At 34.2% G+C, this 19,916-nt stretch overlaps 1 long non-coding RNA gene across 2 annotated transcripts in view; it reads right to left on the reverse strand.

Annotated features, from left to right (window-relative positions):
* Nucleotides 1–19,916, reverse strand: part of LOC110344500 (uncharacterized) — a 92,508-nt gene that overhangs the window by 40,017 nt on the left and 32,575 nt on the right. For both annotated transcript variants that reach the window (XR_015439174.1, XR_015439173.1), the window contains exon 4: nucleotides 18,980–19,065. This is a non-coding gene — a long non-coding RNA (uncharacterized LOC110344500). The remainder of the gene's footprint in view (nucleotides 1–18,979; nucleotides 19,066–19,916) is intronic.

The following is a 19,916-nucleotide window of genomic DNA, read 5'->3' on the forward strand; positions in this document are numbered from 1 at the left end:
TCTATTTCATGCTTCACTTGTATATTTATAAATATTTTGTGTTTTAAATATAAGAGAAACCATGTGATATTTGAGCTTGTGTGTCTGATTTACTTCACTTAACATTATGTTCTCAAGTTGCATCCACTTACCTATGAATGCCTCAAGTTTATCCTTCTTTATGGCAGCATAGTACTCCATTGTATATAAATACCATATTTTCCTTGTCCATTCGCCTGTTGATGGACATATACACTGCTCCTTCCAAGATCTAGCTATTATAAATTGTGCTTTTATAAACATGGATATGCATGTATCCCTGTAATGTGATGATTTTAACTCTTTTAGGAAGATATCTATAGGGGGGATAGCTGGGTCAAATGGAATTTCTAGTTTTAGTTTTTTGAGGAATCTCCACACTGATTTCCATAGTGGCCATACTACTTCATATTCCCACCATCAATTAGAAGAGTCCCTTTATCCTTACATCCTCACCAGAATTTGTTATTATTAGATTTTTTTATAATAGCCACTCTTTCTGGGGCAAGATGGTATCAGTGTAGGTTTAATTTATATTTTTGGTGGCCAGTGCTGTACATCATTTTTCATGTATTTACTGGCTGTTTGTACTTCTGAGAAGTGTCTACTCATTTCAGTTGCTCATTTTTTGATTGAATCTTTTATTTTGAAGACTAAATTTCTTTGAGCTCTTTATATTTTCTTATTGGTAGTCCTCTGTCCTTGGAATAGCTGGCAAAAAAAATTTTCCCATTCTGTAGGTTGTCTCTTCACTCTGTTCATTTTGCTGTGCAGAAGCTTTTTTTTTTTGGTATATCCTTTTATGGGTACATTTTAGGTGTACAATATAATGACATTCATTATTGGAGATATGCACCTTTACATACTCTCTTGGTTCTTATTTTTCCCCCTTCCCCTGCCCTCCCTTCAACCCCTCCATCCCTCCCTATTTACAAAGACTTTGTTTCCTTTTTTTCATTTTCTCATATTAATTCCATTCCCTTCTTTCCTTTCCCCTACCCCTCCCAATTCCCCTTCCCCTTTGCCCCCTTTCTTCCTATTTCACATTATCTATTATACCTTTTAGTCCTTATTTATACTTTCAGTTTCTCACACTAGAGAAACTATTCGGTATTTACACATGTGTGTCCTATTTATTTCACTTAAGAGTATGGCCTCAATGTGCATCCACTTAGCTATAAATGTCTCTAATTTCTTGTTTTTGATGGCTGAGTAGTACTCCATTTTATTAAAAAAACACATTTTCTTTATCCAGTCTCCAGTTGATGGGCATTTGGGCTGTTTCCAAGTTTTACCTATTACAAACTGTGCTGCTATGAACATGGGTGCACATATATCACTGTGGTGTGATTCTTTTAATTCTTTGGGGAAGATACCCAGGAGGGGAATAGCTGGGTCAAATGGGACTTCCAGTCCTAGTTCTTTGAGGTATCTCCATACTGATTTCCACAGTGGTTGCACCAGTCTACACTCCCACCAGCAGTGGAGCAGGGTTCCTCCTTCCCCACAGCCCTGCCAGCATTTGTTATTGGTTGATTTTATGATAGCAGCCATTCTTTCTGGAGTGAGGTGAAATCTCAGTGTTGTTTTCATTTGCTGTGCAGAAGCTTTTTAATCAACTAATTAAATTCTTGGTATTATTTCTTGTGCCACTAGGGTTTTGTTCAGAAAGTTCTTGTCTACACCTATAGCTTCAAAAGTTGTAACTATTTTATCTTCCAGGAGATTGCTTCTGTTTTAACAGTTAGATCTTTGACCCATTTGGATTTTAGTTTAGTACGTGGTGAGGTACTGTATGTGGGTCTAGACTCCATCTTCTGCATGTGAATATCCAATATTCCCAGCACCATTTATTAAAGAGGCTCTCTTTCCTCCAGTGTATGTTTTTTACTCCTTTGTCAAAGATCAAATAGCTGTATGTTCCTGGAGTTGTTTCTGCTTCTTCTATTCTGTTCCATTGATCCATATGCCTCTTTTTGTGTCAGTACCATGCTATTTTAATCACTGTAGCTTTATGGTATAACTTCAAATCTGGGATCGTGATGCCACGTGCTTTGCTTTTATTACCCAGGATTGCTTTTACTATTCTGGGTCTCTTCTGATTCCATATAAATTTTAGAATTGTTTTCTCTAGCTCTGTGAGAAATAACATTGGTATTTTGATTCGGACTGCATTAAATCTGTATATCAGTTTTGAAAGTATTACCATTTTGATTATATTAGTTTGCCTATCCAGAAACATGGGATATATTTCCATTTTCTGGTGCCTTCCTCAATTTTCCTTTTAAGCGTAATATAATGTTCGCTGTAGAAGTCGTTCACTACTGAATTGAGGAAGAGAGGAGGTCTTTTGCTAGAATTAAAACCTATAGCTATTTTCCCAGATATTGTCCTTCCTCATACTGCAGATGATTCTGAGCGCTGCCTACTGGTGACCCTACCCAAGCATCTTTAGTCATGGAATTCTTCAGTTCTTTCCATGTAATTCTCCAGAAGAAAAAAAAATTTTAAAAAGTTCCATAATTGGAGAGTCTGTGACCCAGTTATCTCGCATCTCACAGGCAAGGTGGACAATGTATAAATAATAACCAAAGACTACATATTTTCACCAACTATCTATGATAAATATATTTATGCCCACATTATGATCATTTATCACTTACAGACACACATATACTCTAAGCAAATAATAAATAACTGGCATATGTACTTCGAGACTTTTTTGTTAAAAGACAGTAGTATCAATAAATAGAGATTTATCAGGAAAAAAAAAGAAGTCGTTCACTACTTTAGTTGGGTTAATACCTAAGTATATAATTTTTATAAGTCTCTTTCTTAGGGAATATTCTCAAGTGAAAACAAACAGGTTGACAATGAATTTTTTATGCTGGCAATGTGGTTTATTTTTCTTTAATTATTCATTTTATTACTACATGTGTGCAGTATATGAAGTTTATCTTGACCTTGGGGAGTTGGTATATGTACATAATATATCTTGATTCTGTTTTATTCCTTTTCCCCACCCCATCCACCTCATTCCCCCTGACTTTAACTCTCCTTTCCCCATTTTTATCATTATTATGATTGTTATTTTTAGTTCCTGTTTGCAACATACAATGTTTACATTCCATGTGAGTATTTGTACCTGGACATGACACATCTTAATTTTTTCTTACTTCCCCTTCCCCATCCTTTCTCCCCTCACCCTTGGTCTCCTGGAACTCTTCTCATTTGAAAAAGATCTATCCCCATTTCCTTCTATCAGCCCTTTATTTGGCTTTTTATTTGTACTTTGCCTTACTCAAATAAAAGCTACAATATGGTATTTAAGTTTATGTGTTTGATTTATTTCACTTAACATTATATTTTCTAGTTATATCTATTTTCCTATGAATATCTCAAATTTATCCATCTTCATAGCTGAGTAGTATTCCATTATTTCTAGACACTAAATTTTCTTTATCCATTCATCTGTTGGTGGATATACAGGCTGCTTTCAGGATATAGCTATTATCAGCTGTCCTGCTATAAACATTGGTATGCATGTATCATTGTAACACAATGACTGTAGCTCTTTTGAAAAGATACCTAGAAAGAGAATAGCTACATCAAATAGCACTTCTAATTTTAGTTCTTTGAGAAATCTCCATACTGATTTTCATAATGGTTGCACTAGTTTGCATTCTTACCAAAAATATAGGAGGACTCCTTTTTCATCATAGCATTAGAAGCATTTGTTGTTATTTGATTTTTTGATGTTTGGCAGTCTTTCTGGGGCAAGATAAACTAACAGTTTGCCTTAATTTACATTTCTCTGATGGCCAGAGATATTGAACATTTTCCATGTATTTATTGGTCATTGTCACTTTTTCTTCTGAGAAGGTTATATTCATTTCACTTGCCCAAGTTTTGATAGGATCTTTTATTTTGGGCAGCCTAATTTTTGTTATTCATGTATTCTAGATATTAGAATGAGGAATAGCTGGCAAAATTTTTTCCCATTCTGTAGGTTGTCTCTTCACTGTACTGTTTCTTTTGTTGTGCAGAAAGTTATTAATGTGGTATCTCATTTCTCAATTCTTGATTTTGTTTCTTGTGCAATTAGAGTTCTATTCAGATAGCTCTTGCCCATATCTATGACTTCACGTGTTTTACCTATTTTATCCTCATTGTTTCTGTTTTAATGTTTAGCGCTTTGATCTCTGTTGATTTGTTTAGTACATGGTGAGAGTTGTGGATCCAGCTTCAATCTTCTGCATATAAATATCCAGTTTTCCCAGCAACATTTGTTAAATATAGGGTATCTTCCCTCCAACATATGTTTTTGGCCTCTTTGTCAAAGATCAAATAGCTGAATGAGTCTATAAATTTTTCATATCCTCTGTTCTGTTCCACTGATCCATATTATTTTTTGTGCCAATACCATGGCATTTTTTTTTTTATCACTGTTGCTTCGTAGTATGACTTGAAGTTAGGTACTGTGATGCTTCCTGCTTTTTGCTCTTGTTGTCCAGGATTTCTTTTGGTATTTTGGGTCTCTTCTGGATCCATATGAATTATAGGATTATGTTCTCCAGTACTATGAAGAATGCTGTTTTATTGGGGTTGCACTGAATCTGTAGATCAGTTTGGGGAGTATGATCATTTTGACAATATTAGTTCTGCCTATTTAGGAACAAGCGACATTTTCTAATGTCTTCTTCAATCTCCTTTTTCAAGTACTGTAGTTTTGGTTGCAGAGTTCTTTCACTTCCTTGGTTAGGTTAGGTTAATTTCTAAGTATTTAATTTTTCTTGATGTTTTTGTGAATGGTGTTGTTTTCCTAGTTTCTTTCTTATTGAATTCATTATTGATATACATGAATGCTATTAATTTTTTGTGTTGATTTTTTTTTTTTTTGTACCAGGGATTGAACTCAGGACTTGTGCTTGTGAGGCACATGGCAGAACTACTGAGCTAAATCCCCAGCCCTGTGTGTTGATTTTTTAAACTGCTACATTGCTGAAATGGGTTATTTCTTCTAAGAGATTTTTGGTGGAATTCTGTGTCTTCTATGTAGAGAATCATGTCATCTGCAAGTAATGATAATTTGACTTCTTCCTTTACTATACAAGTTCCATTTATTTCTTTCTATTGCCTGATTGCTCTGGCTAATGTTTTGGGTACCACATTGAAGAGAAGTGGTGATAATTAGCATCCTTGTTTAATTCCTAGCTTTAGAGGGAAGCTTTCAGTTTTTCTCTATTTAATATGATGCTGGCTATTGTAGTCAGAGTTTGCAAGGGAAATAGATGTAACACAGGACACACAATTTATATGATTATTTTATAATAGTCACCCAAAAAGTCAAATGCAGAGGCATGCGAGAGATCTAGCCATGCACTAGAGACCCAAAGGATCCAGCCAAGGGCGTGGATCCCACGGCAATATTCTGCACAAGTTCAGCTGAAGGCTAGCCGAAGGCAATGTCCTTTATGAGTCCAGCCAGAGGCCTTAGAGCCCATGGCAATGTCTCATGCTTGTCCGTATTGAAGATCTTCACCGGGAAGGCCCAAAGGCCAGTGGTGGAAGCCAGAAAACCTGTGCTGGTGGGGTGAAGGATTTGTGTCACCAGGGTGAGGGATCCACACTGGAGCCAGGAAGTGATGCTCACGGTGATGATCAGAGCTCCCCTGAGGAGAACAACAGCCATTCCCAGTGACAGCGAGGCCCCAAGCTCCTCCTCCAGAGAACAGCCTAGTTCACTTCGGGAAAACCATCCATAGTGAACTTCTCCAAGAAAATCAACAGCCCACGATTTTAGCCTCCAGTTCTCTTTTTATGCGGCTGGCAACAATCCTCAGGTGGATCTTCCACGTTCCAACCACGCTGATTCAGTTCATCTGGGTGTTCCAAGTTGACCATTAATTAATCCACCACACTGGTCATTGGTTTGTCATAAAGGGCTTTTATCAGATTCGGGTAAGGACGTTTTATACCTACTTTCTTCAGAGTTTCTACCATAAAGGGTGTTAGATTTTATCAAAAGATTCTTCTGCACCTATTCATATGATCATGTGGTTTTTGGTCTTTGCTTCTGTTTACGTGGCATATTGTATTTACTGACTTGCATATGTTGAATCACTCTTAAGACCTCGGGATAAAACTAATTTGGTCATGATGTATGATCCTTTTAATGATATGTTGCATTCTATTTGTCAATATCTTATTGAGAATTTTTGCCTCTATGTTCATTAAGGAGATTGGCTTGTCATTTTCTTTTTCAGTTTCTTTTTCTTTGGCTTTGGGATCAGAGTGATGCTGGCTTCTGAAAATGAGTTTGGTAGTACTCCATCCCTTGCAATTTCTTTGAAGAGCTTGAGGAGTATTAGTGATATAATGTCCTTGAAAGTTTCGTAGAACTCAGCAGTGAATCCATCAGGTCCTATGCTTTTTGTGGTTTGTGGGTTTTTCATTACTGCCTCAATTTCATTGCTTTTTATTGGATTGTTTGTAATTTGTATGTCTTTTTGGTTTAGTTCTGGTAATTTGCATTAGTCTAGGAATCTGACAATTTCTTCAAGATTTTCCAATTTACTGGAATACAGTTTTTCATAGTAGTTCTGGATTTCGATGGTGTCTGTTGTGAGTTAGCCTTTTTCATTTCTAATTGCATTGATGTGAGTCATTTCCCTCTTTCTTTTGGTTAGCTTGGCTAAGAGTTTGTCTTAAAAAAAAAGCAGGTCTTTGATTCATTAATTCTTTGTATTGTTTTAGTCTCCATTTCATTAATTTCCACTCTGATCTTTATGATTTCCCTCCTTAATTTTGGTTTGGGCTTGGATTGTTGTTTCTCACGTACTGTACCTTGAGGTTCCTCATTAGGCTATTTATTTGAGCTCACTCTATTTTTCTAATTTGAGCATTGATTGCAATAAGCTTCCCTTGAAGGATTGCTCTCATTGTGTTCTATAGGCTCTGCTGTGTTGTACTGGCACGGTCATATGCTTCCAGAAATTGTTTAATTTCTTCCCTGATTCATTGAGTGTTCAGAAGTGTTATGTTTCAAAGTGTGTTGAAATTTTCTGTAGCATCTGCTGTGACTGATTTCTACTTTCATTGAACAATGGTCTGAGAGTAAATATGGAGTGACTTTGTTTCTTTTATATTCATTTAAACAGGCTTTGTGGACTAGTATGTGATACATTTTGGAGAAAGTTCTATGTGGTTCAAGGAAGAATGTGTACACTCTTGTAGTACAGTAGAACATTCTGTAAATATCTATTAAGTTCACATGATCAAAGGTATATTTCAACTCTGATAGTTCTGCATTGATTTTTTGTTTAGTTGATCTATCTCTGCAAAAGTGGGGTACTGAGGTCACCCACTAAGATTGTGTTAGTGTTTATAAAATATTTTATGTCCAGCAGTATTTGTTTTATGAAGATAGGTGCTCCAGTATTCAGTGCATATATATTTACCAGAGTTACTTCTTCATGTTGGAGTATTCCCTTAACTAATATGGAGTGACTTTGTCTCCTCTGATCAGCTTTAGCTTGAAATTTGCTTTGTCTGAGAGTAAAATTGCCACCCCTGCTTGGTTTTGGGGTCCTAGTAGATGAAATATTGTTTTGTATCCTTTGATTTTTAGTCTATGAATTTATTTTTGGAGTAGATGAATTTCTCGAATGCAACAGACTGTTGGATTCTGGCTTTTGTTCAGTCTGCCAATCTGTGTCTTTTAATTGAGGAGTTGAGGCCATTTACATTGAGAGTTATTACTGAGGGGTGTTCATTAATTCCTGTCACTGCATTCGTTCTCTCTTGAGGACTTCTTTGTTTTCCTTTTTGTTTTGTTTTATCTACTCAGCTTGCTTGTTGTATTCATTACATTTGGATTTTTGGCTTTGTTGGCTTTGTATCTGTCTAGAATATTCTTGAGTATTTTCTGAAGTGCTGGTTTGGTATTCAAAAATCTCTTGAGTTGTTATTTTTCATGGAATGTCCTCATTTCTCCACCTATTTTGAAGGAAAGTTTTGCCAGATTTGTTAATCTGGTTTGGAAGTTGTTTGGTTTTAGGGCTTGAAGTACTTCACTTCCAGGTCATCTGGCCTTTAAAGTTTGTGTTGAAAAGTCTACTGTAATTCTAATGGGTTTGCTTTTATATATGATTTTTTTTCTTTTCTCTGACATCCTTTAAAATTCTAGATTTTTTTTGTTGGGCATCTGGTATCCTAATTACATGTCATGGGGAGCTTCTTTTTCAACTTACTTGTACATTGAACTCTTCTTATATTTGGGAAGTTTTCTATTATAATTTCTCTGAACAAATGTATTATTCCATGTGTGCTATGTTCCAAATAACCTTAGGTTGGTCTTCTTAGTGTCCTCTAGTAGCCATTGAATAAAATTTTCTTGTTCTCTTATCTTTCTTTAGGCTTCATTTAGTAATTCATTGTAATTTACCATTTTGTCCTCTATTTCAAAACCTCAGTCATTACATTAATCATTTCTGCAATTTATGAACTCTAACCAATTTTTTATATCTGGTATATCTGTCTGATACCTTTTTGTGCATTCTGTATCTTTGGTAAATTTGTCATTCATATTTTGAAGTGCACTGGTCAGCTCTCCCAATTTTTTGTTTCCCCCAAATCCGTATAGGCCATTTTCTTTGATAATTTTATACACTTTTGGGTCATGTCCTCTTCAAACTCACCAAGTTTCTTAAACTCTTCTTTAATCAATTTGAAAAGCTCCACCACCTGGCATTTGCCTTTCTTTCCATTAGTGCCTGCTGGATCTGCCTCAGCAGAGTTGGAAGAACTTGGAGGTCTTTGGCTGCCTTGTTTTTCCTCATGCCCTTATGTGTGTCTTTTAAAATTTGCTTTGTTTTTATTTTATTTTTCCTTTTTTGGTACTAAGTGTTAAGGTCAAGTAGATGAGGAGATCTTGTAAGCAATATAAAGATGTTTTTACTAAGACATTGCCTTCCTGTGATGAATTTTCAGCTTTATTTGTCCAGAGGCAGCATTTATCCCTTCAGCTATTTAATTCAAGTGATTTGGAATCTGTCCCTGTAGCTTCAGTAAGTCCTCTCTGAGCACCTCTGGCACAACTCCTCCTCTAGTCAGCCATATTGGAAAGCTTAACAATTAATTTCTAAAAAACCACTGTAGCAATCTTCATTAAATGTTTCAAAATATAAACTGAAAGGGCCAGGGATTTAGCTCAGTGGTTTCAGTGCCTGCCTTGCAAGCGCAAGGTCCCGAGTTCGATCCCTGGGACCAAAAATATATATATATATATAAATATATATATATATAAACTGAAAGCCCTTGTCTTTGTCACAGCTTCATTTTCATTGCAGAGTTTGATATGCATGACAGTAGTAACTGGATAGATCCAAAAGTTGTGTGGGGTTTTTTAAATTTGTGAAAGAAAAATGCAATCTTAGGAGCCACTATTTATCATCCACATAAAGGCCTTTATCCAGGGTTTTGCCCTGTGACGGTTGATCATTTTTCCTCCAGGAACAGAATTAAGAATTCTATTTTGATTCAAAGATTTCAAGCAACTCCTCCAACTGGCTAGGCAAGTGACAGGGGAGGAGAAGTTAGGGTTATTTCCCATTTTACTAGAAATGTGCTTTGTCATGTTTTAAAAATAGTCTATTAAACACTCTGAAAAGACTGGGAACCAATGTCGGTGGCAAGTTCTCTATGGAAGGCGCAGCTTCTGCTGTCTCCAAGGAGCATGGCAGCCTCCTGTGAAGTGCTACACCCACCACAGAGCCTAGCGAGTTGGCCCTAGCTATATTAGGAAGTTATTTTTTAATTTATTCTATTTTTGCTAAAAGTACTAATAGATCATAAAAATTATTTTTCATAATTGGATTTCAAATGTATCTTAAAGAATATTAGTTTCAGAAAGCTATTGTTGCAGATTTCTCAGCAAAAATAGAAAAAAATCACCAAATATAATTCTTCATCCACCATAACAAAGGAAACATTTAAATTAATATCTAAGCTCAAGTTGTTGACTGTTGTTGCCAAGAATCAAACTACAATTTGGGAAGATAAAAGTGTTCTCATCTGCTTTATTTATTTCCAAGGTCATTGCAAAATGCTCAGGGAGAAAGCTGAACCTTCTAAACACTAATAATTTCTAGTAGATAAAAAATTTTCATCATTATATACTTTTTCAGCAAAATGAATAGAAAATAATGAAATTAAGCCATCAAATTTCTTCTGTTCTACAAATTTATAAGGAAAAAGTAAAAGAAAGATGAACTCAAAAAAGTAAGCATGGCCACTAAAACACAGTATTTAAAATTCTTGGAGAGGCAAAATTTGGACGGATTTAAATTTAGAGCAAGGCTCTTCTACCATGGCCCTGTAGGCATCTGGGCCTGGATAATTTTTTTTATTTTAGGGGTCTTCTCTGTCCATTAAAAGCTATTGAACAGCTTCCCTGGCCTCTCACTAATAGATGCCAGTAGTACCCCTCCAGCCAGTTATGAAAACCCAAAATATCTTTCTGGACATTGAAAAAATACCTTAGGAGGTAAAATCTCTTCCAGTTAAGGACCACAATTTTACAGAAGAGACTATTTCTTGAGAAAAAGGGACAAGTGAATTAAAGAAATTGATCATGGGAGAATGGTAAGTAGTGGATCAGGATATGCAACACACAGATGAATTGACCTTTGAGGGAACAAAGGACAAAGAGAGAAGGGAAAAAACAAGAGCGTAAGTGGAAAGATTTTAGGAAAGATAGGAGGCAAGGTAACTAATCTCCCTCTTTGGGAAAAGCACATAGGTAAAATTGACAGGTTGTAACAGCCCCTGTTGGAGATCAAGGAGGTGTCAAATAGGTCATGATTCTTGGAGAACACTGAGGGTCTATGTTCAAAGACAATTGGAAAAGTCATGTGACCTCTTCCTGGAATCCCCTGCCAATCAGAATGATTGTGTGACTGACTCCATGAAAATTCAGACTCCAAGAGTGACTGATAAATGAATGGTTTGGGGTGTTCACCAAAAGTTTGAAAATTAGCAAATCTTACAAACAGGAAGTCAAAGGAGGGAGTATTTCTGTGTTCCTATCAAGAACATTAATTATAATATCTTAAAATAATTATAACTGACAAGCAGCAAGCGTTGGTGTATAATTGAGGAGTAGAAAATAAAGGAGAGAAGTTTTTCAGTGAGGAAAAAGTACAAGTTCTATAAAGCTCACAAAGAAAGAGATGAATGGAAGTTGTACTTTAAAAATAGAATTCCAAAGCCAGGGATTTTTACCAGTTCCAGGTAGAAGAGCCCAAAGAAGTTGTTGGGAAATCAGAAGGGCAGCAAAACATGGAGATAACATGGAAAAAGTAATCAAAGAAAATGTTAGAAAAAGAAGTGTCAAAAATACAGCAAGAAATCAGGAATAAAAGTGGTGTTAATCAAAAAATGCCATTAAAATTAAAAACTTTTTTAACTTTCAGGTTAACTGTGTTGACTTTTAAAAGACAGAACTTTATAATCCATCATCTATACCCAAAAATACTAAATCAAAATGTTCTACAAAGTGCCCACAAAACAAATCACTCAAACTTTAAATATGCTTAACAATTTTTCTTCAAATTTGGCTTCCTTTTCATTTCTCATTAAGAGACAAAATTCTGCCAATGTTGAAATATATAGTTTTTTCTATTTTTAGCTAAATTAAAATTTAAACATTTTTTCATGATTTCTTCTTTATCTTCCCATGTAAAAAGAATTTGGCCAACCTATTCAAATTTCCTGCAAATGGGCTAGGATTTTGTCCAAGCAAAAAGAGAACCTCATCACCATTCATTGGTTAATAACAGAATCTTTTAAATATTTTTCTGACTCTTTTGATCATATAAGAAGTACAAAGTAGGAAAAATAGTTTTTAAATTACTTGTTTCAACTTATTTCTTTACATTTGAGTGAAACTATTCTCTATTTTAACTACTTTTCATGCAGCATCTGAAGACTACATTTCAGGTGAGACTTTGGTACAAAATAGAGGAAAAAATTTCCTCTAAAACAAGTTGGTTAGGAAGGACTCAGTCTAGTAGGTCTGTTTTAACCATGTCCATGATGTTCATTTACTCCTTCTTACACTAAAAAAGATGCTTTCTATTTTATTTTCTATAGTTTATATTGGGAAAAAATCTAAGCTACATATTCTCCTCCCCTTATTCTGATTTTTTCTTTTACCCTCCTAACAATTTCAGACTCAAAGATGTTTTTTCCACTTTTCTATTTTGATAAATAACAATCATCCACTGATAAATAAAAGTCATAGTGAATTATTTCAAACAATTGATGTAGCCAAAGTACAGATACAAAAGCAGATTGCCTAAAGTGACTTACAATATTTACTAAAGCTAAATATACACCTATGGCATGACCTAGAGACGTCACTTAGAGATATATATTCAATACAAATGAGTACCTGTGTCCACCAAAAAGTATGTTTAAGAATGTTCACAGCAGCATTATTCAGAATACCCAAACAATGGAAGAATGTTATGTCCTTCAGAAAGAAAGAAAGTAACAATGGAATATTATTCTGAATTAAAAAAACTATTTATGAACAAGCTTATCAATGGAGTAGGATACAGTTAAATATTTTAAAAGGTACTCCTATACAATAGCAGTGAACAATCCAAAAATGAAATTAAGAAAACAATCCCAAAAGGAATGAAAGGAATGCTTAGGAACAAATACAAACAAAGAACTCAAAGACACAAATAGTGAAAACTATAGAACAAAGATCCAAATAAATATAAAGATACCCTATGTTCATATATCAGAAGGCTTAACATTTTAAAAATGGAAATATCCCCCAAATTGATGTACAGGTTTAATGCAAACCCTATCAAAATCCCAGCTGCCTTAGTTTAAAACTAAAAAAACCTGATCTCACAGTTCATATAAAATACAGGGGATTGAGAATAGCTAAAAGAATCTTGCAAAAAAAGAAAGTTGAAAGATACGTCCTGATTTCAAAACCTTGAACAAAGCTTTAGTAATCAAGAGAGTGTAGTACTTGCATTTTACATAAAAAGCAACGGAATAAAATTGAGATTCCAAAGATGAACCTTCACATAAACCTTTGTATTTATTATCAATTGATTTTTTTCCCTAAGGATGCCAAATAGTTTAATAGAAAAAGAATTGCCTTACCAATAAATGTTGTTTAGAAATTTTGATATCTATATGCAAAAGATAATTTGGACCTCTACACATCTTACACAAAAATTAATTCAAAATAGGAAATGTACCTAATTATAATGGCAGTGAGACAAACTGTAAAACTGCTAGAGGGAGACGTTGAAGTAAGTCTTTATGACCTATGATTGAGCAATGTTTAATTAGATATAACACCAAAAGCATACCAACAAATGAAAAGACAGACAAACTGGATTAAAAATTTTGTGCTTTAAAGATTCTATGAAGAAAAAAAATGAAAGGACAACCCATAGATAGGGAGAAAAATTTGTAAATCATGTACAGAGTAAACATACCTAAATCAAAATGCTACAAAATCCAAAACTTCTGGAGCACCAACATGATGTTGGAAAATTCCACATCTCACTTCATGTAATGAGTCACAGACTAATCATAGGCATACTAAAAATGTATAAAATCACTTTCAGGTTATTGCATGTTTGAATTTAAATCCTACTTCCAAGTTATCTCAAAATGTACATGCAAACATTTCAAAATCCCCCAAAATCTGAAATCTAAATCACTTCTAATCCCAAAAATTTCAAATAAGAGATACTCAATTTGTACCCAAGAGAGATCTTAATCTCAAATATACAAAGAAATTTACATCTCAACAACAAGTAAAAAATAACCCAATTTTTAAAATAGCAAAATGATTTCAATATTTTCCCAAAGATATACAAATGAGGGAAAATGCTCAGGATCATTAGTCATTAGGGAAATGTAAATCAAAGCCAAAATGAGATATTATCACATACCCACTTAGATGGCTATAATAAAAAACACAGACAATAGATGGTGTTGGTGAGGCTATGGAGAAGTCAATACGCTCACAGCCTGCTTGTAGGACTGTGCAATGAAGCAGCCACTGCAAAATGTGCTTGGCATTTCCTCAAAATGCTAAATATAGATGATGACACAGCAATTTTACTCCTAGGTTTATACCATAGAGAAAGGAGAACATATGTCTACACAAAAATCTGAATGAGAACATTCATGGTAACTTTTTAAAATAATGGCTAAAAAGTAGAAATAACCCAAATGTCCATCAGCTGATGAATGTATAAACAAATGTGGTACATTCAGAAAGTGAAACATTATTCAGCAATAAAAAAGAATGAAATACAGATGAACCTCGCAAGCATTATACTAAATTAAAGAAGCCAGCCCCCCAAACTACATAATGTATACTACCATGAATGTGAACTACTCAAGGTAGGCCAATCCATAAAGGCAAAAAGTAGAATAGTGGTTGCCTGAGGGAAAGATAGGTTTGCAGTGGGGAAGGAAAATAAGAATGGGAGTAACTACTAATTTCTATAAGATTTCTTTTAGGGATGTTAAAAATGTTTTTAAAATTAAATATTGGTAATAATTACACAATTCTGAATATAATAAATTGCCAAGCTGTATAATTTAATTGTATAAATTTTATGGTAGGTCAATAAAGCTGTTTTCTAAAAAATGAAGAGAAACTAACTAGTGCTACACACATCATAGATGAATTTGTCAATATAATTTGATTGACATGAAGTTGAAAATACTTATGAAACTAATCAACAAATGAATAAGAAATTTGAATATCTTTAGGAGAATGAGTGGTGAACAACAGGGGCACAAAGGAAACATCTAGGGTGCTTGAAATATTCTGTATCTTGATTTGGATGGTTGCTACATAGGTATGTACATATGAAAATTTCACTCATCTCTACAATTAATATTAGTGTGCTTTATGCTCTTTGTAATTTGTAACAATGTTGTAACTTAGACATTTTCAAAAACTGTATATGTTAGCATTTTCTTAGTCATCTAGATATGGCAAAATAGTGAGAATGGTATGTTGCTAAGAAGATAAGATTTAGTGATGAAAAAACTTTTTTCAAATTTTATCTTTCATTGCTAGAGATTAAAACTATTCTAAATTGATTTTCTCATTTCATGGCTAGAAGATCTAGGGTAAGTTACTTAGCATGTACGACTCCAGGTTAAAATGAAGATGATCATGATATCTTCCTGGAAATTGTCTTAGAAGAGAATACACATGAAAGTATTTTGTAAGCTACAAATGTTAGTGGCTTTATCATAACTTCATGGAAAATAAAAAAATGACTTCTTTTCAAATAAATATATAGAGAGAGATTTTCTAAATTTATACTTCTGCATAACAACTCAATAAGTTAGGTTAATATTATTAGACCATATTCCACGTAAAAGAAATTGTCCAATTGTTCAACTCCTGGTTCTATTTTTTTTTAAAGGGTGATTTCTGCTGTATTTCTCAACAAAGATCTTCTCATAAAGATTCATGGGATAAATTTTTGTAATTTTATATGCCTTAATTCACTGATTATTTTTTATTTATGACAATAGATATTTTTATTTTTAAGATGGCTGCAGAAAACACGGGAAAAATGTATGTTTAATGTATCCTTACAAACAATGGGACTTTACTACATGTATTTCATATATTGGGGCCCCTTTTAGCTTCATTTTATTGTCCTCCTCATAGTCTCACTCTGCTTCAGTTCTCACTTTGACTTACTTTACCATAGAGTACATATCTCAGAAATTTGTCTAAAATCATCTTCAGTTAGAAATGTTATCGTGAAAAAACGACAGCCTAATTACCTCAGAATCCTATGTGCTAATCATATCAACTACAAAGTCACAAATACAGATAAAAGTATAATAAGAAATATCTCTAAATATGAACACCGGCTCCATATTCTAAATAATTCACTGAGAGTTATTTTTTCTCTCTTTATGTTTGATTTAACATCAGAAATCTACTGACTGGGATGGAATCCTCAGAGGGACAGACATTTGGGTCTCTTTTGTTCACTTTCCTCACTTCAACAGTAGGAACAGTGCCTCTCTCATTGTAAGTACTTGATTGAGGTTTGTTGAATTAATAAGGACTGCATGTAAAATGTTGTTTTTAGTTTCTCAAGTCCATGGCTATAGTGACCCAAAATTCTTTTGAATAACCAGAAGGCATACATGCTTGGTTTATATGCAAGTTAGATTTAAATGAAAAGTATCACACTGATACTGAGCAAAACTGCTTATTTATTTTTAAATGGAGTTTTTAAATGAAGATAACAAAACTAGTCTAAGGTGGGATGTCCTATGTAAAGCAAGTTCTACAAATAAGATATTCAATTATTCTTCCTTTAAGTATATGTATTATAATAAAATATCATGAGCTATAAAAATATTTTATAAAATAAGTCATTCCTTTAAATTAGCCAGTGATCTTGATATTTCAATTTCACATGAATTATTTATTTAGTAATTTATAGAAAATATGGCAATGGGACTTATTTTTTTTTAAATTTTTTATTGCATTAGTACATGTTTGGGGTATATTATGAAATATTTATTGTGGGTACTTGGTTCACACATGACACATCTTATTTCTTTTTACTTCCTCTTCCCCTCCTCCCTTCTTCCTCCTCCATTTCTTAGTCCATTCCTACTTGCCAAAGATCTATCTCCCTATTTCCTATTGTCCATCTTTTATTTTGTTCTTTGACTTACTTGTACTTTGGTTTCTCGTGTAAGACAAACAATATGATTTTTAAGCTTGTGTGTCTTGATTTATTTCACTTAAAATTATGGATTCAAGGTGCATCCATTTTCCTACAGATGACTTAAGTTTATCCTTCTTTATAGCAAAGCAGTACTCCATTGTTTGTAATACCACGTTTTCTTAATCCATTCATCTGTTGGATATACAGCCTGCTTCCATGACTTAGTTATTTTGAATTGTGCTACTATAAACATGGTTATGCATATATCACTGTAGTATGAGGTCTTCAACTCCTAAAGGAAGATACCTAAGAGAAGAATAGCTGGGTCAAATGAAATTTCTATTTTAAGATTTTTAAAGAATCTCCATACTTATTTCCATAATGGTTGTAGTTTACATTCCCACCAACAATGCAGAAGGGTTCCTTTTCCCACTGTAGCCTCACCAGCATTTGTTTTTATTTGATTTCATGATGATTGCCATTCTTTCTGGAATAAGATTAAATCTATATTGTTTTAATTTTCATTTCTCTAATGAGTAGCAATGTTAAACCTTTTCTATACATTTATTGGTCATTTGTACTTCTGAGAAGTGTGTACTTATTTCAGCTGTCTTTTTCTTTCTTTCTTTTTCTTTTTTTTTGGTACCGGGGATCAAACTTGGGACCTTGTGCTTACAAGGCAGGCTGCAGAACCACTGAGCTAAATCCCCAACCCTGTCTTTTTCTTTTTATCCCCAAAAAAATACCAACAACATTCCTGGCAGAACTAGAAAAAACAGTCCTAAAATTCATATGGAACCAGAATAGCAAAAGCAATAGACATCACATTCCTGAGTTCCAAGTTACATAACAAAGCTACAGTAACAAAAACAGCATGGTACAAAAACAGCACAAAAACAGACATGAGGACCAATGGAATAGAACAGATAACACAGAAACAACCCCAGACATAGTCACCTGATCTTTAACAAAGGGGCCAAAAACATACATTGGATGAAAGATAGCCTCTTTAGGAAATTGTTCTGGGAAAACTGGCTATACACATGCAGAAGATTGAAACTAGATCCATATCTCTCTCCGTGTACTAAAATAAAATTAAAATGGCTCAAAGATCTAAATATTGAAACAAATACTTAGCCTACTGGAAGATAAGATGCATAAAACTCTTACAATCATGGCTGTAGACAGTTTCTGAACAGAATGCCAATTGCACAAGAAACAACATCAAGAAACAAATGGGATTACATCAAATTAAAAAGCTTCTGTACAGTAAAGGAAACAATCAGGAGTACAGAGACAACCTACAGAATGGGAAAAAATATTTACCAGCTACTTTGGACAAAGGATTAATATCTAGAATATATAAAGAACTCAAAAAAAATTAGGCCATTTCCCCAATAAAAGATCCAATCAAAAAATGAGGTTCTTAAAAAGAAATACAAGGGTAGGGGAAACAAAATTAGAGGACAGCAATAACAGTTTCTTAAGTTACAAAGAAAACAAGAAGCAATAATCAGTATAGCATACCTGAATCCTAAGCTAGAATCAGAAAACACTGAGACCCAAGTTAATCTACTATAAAATCTTCAAATGACTCAGAGACTGGCAGCAGGATTGAGTGAAGATGTGTGAGAATGTTACTGGGTTTGGGGGTGCTGGAATCTCCTTCTAGAAGGGATTTATAGTTTTTTTCTGTCCTGAGTAAGGAATTTGTCAGGACAAGTGCAAATGGTAGCAAGGTTTTATATTTATTAAAGGTAGGAAAAGAAACAGGATCTGCATGCAGAGTTTGGAAAGTGGGAAAATAAGGACAGGATTCAAGCAGGCTACAGTGAGAGAACAGGTAAGGAAAAGCTGTCCTTTTTTATTTCCACTCCTCAGGCTGGTGTCAGGTCTCGTCTGGGGACTTTGGGAACTGTTCTTCGCTCTCGTCCTGGGATTGTTGTCATTAACAGGTCACGCCTACTTCCCCAGGCAGCCTGCCTCACCCTATTCTTGGGCCTCAAGAATAAATTAGTCTCAGAACCTTTCCACCATTCCACACCACTGAGACAAAACTCTTCCTTTGCTTTAGAAAGCCTATAAATTTATTCTCTGGAGAGATTAACTGGAAGGTCTTTCTACTGGGAACACCAAGCACAGTTGACAGTGTAGTCTTAGAGCCAAAAACAGGGATTAAGAAAACATGTACTTACTGAATGTTGAAATGCCCAGCCTTCAGCACTCTGGAAGCCAAACATTTGCCTCTAGGCTGAAGATTGGAAAATTCTTCTGGAATAATCTAAGAATACAGATATAAAATACTGATGTTGGGTTGTCCTGAGAAACAACTAAACAAACTATGCCATACTGAAACTAAACATCAGCCAATCTTACTATACTACCAACAACTTGCAGTTAGTTTTTAATATATAAAAAATATGATTTTTATATACTGATCTTGTAGCCTGTGACCTCCTCCAAATTAACTTAACAATTGTAGGTAAAAGCTGTTTGCAGATATCTTAGCATATTCTACATAATCATTTATGGCGTACATGGACAGAGATAGCCTTACCTCCTTTCCAATCCTTATGTCTTTTATTTCCTTTATTACCTTACTGTAGATATGAGATTCGTAGTACAATGGGGAGAGTCTGCATCTCTGCTTTGTCTCCAATCCTTAGGGAGTAATCTTTCAATATTAAATATGATGGTAGCTATGGGTTTTTTATATATGGCCTTTACCAGATTGAAGAAATTCCTAATTTGATGAAAAATGTTATCATAAATGGATATTGAATTTTTTCAAAAATTTTTCTACATCTATTGAAATATTATTTCTCATTTACTTTGTTACTATGGTGCATTACATTGACAACCTTGCATTCCTAGAGCTCATTGGTTAGTATTTCATTAAGAATCTTTGGGTCTGTGCTCATAGGGATATGAATATATTTACATATGTATGCATGGCATGCATTTTGTCTTCTTGTAAATATGTATTTTTAATCATTCTATATTACTTTTGTATCAGGGTGATACTGAGTGAGTTCAATGGGGCTATCCTTTATTTCTGAAAGATTTTGTGTAAACTGATACTATTTATTGTTTAAATGTTGTAAAGAATGTATCAATTAAGCCATCTGGGCC

This window comes from Heterocephalus glaber, unplaced genomic scaffold (assembly GCF_053883595.1).
Source record: "Heterocephalus glaber isolate CG9 unplaced genomic scaffold, H.glaber_assembly_v1.0 deba00001472, whole genome shotgun sequence".
NCBI classification, from domain to species: Eukaryota; Metazoa; Chordata; class Mammalia; order Rodentia; family Bathyergidae; genus Heterocephalus; species Heterocephalus glaber.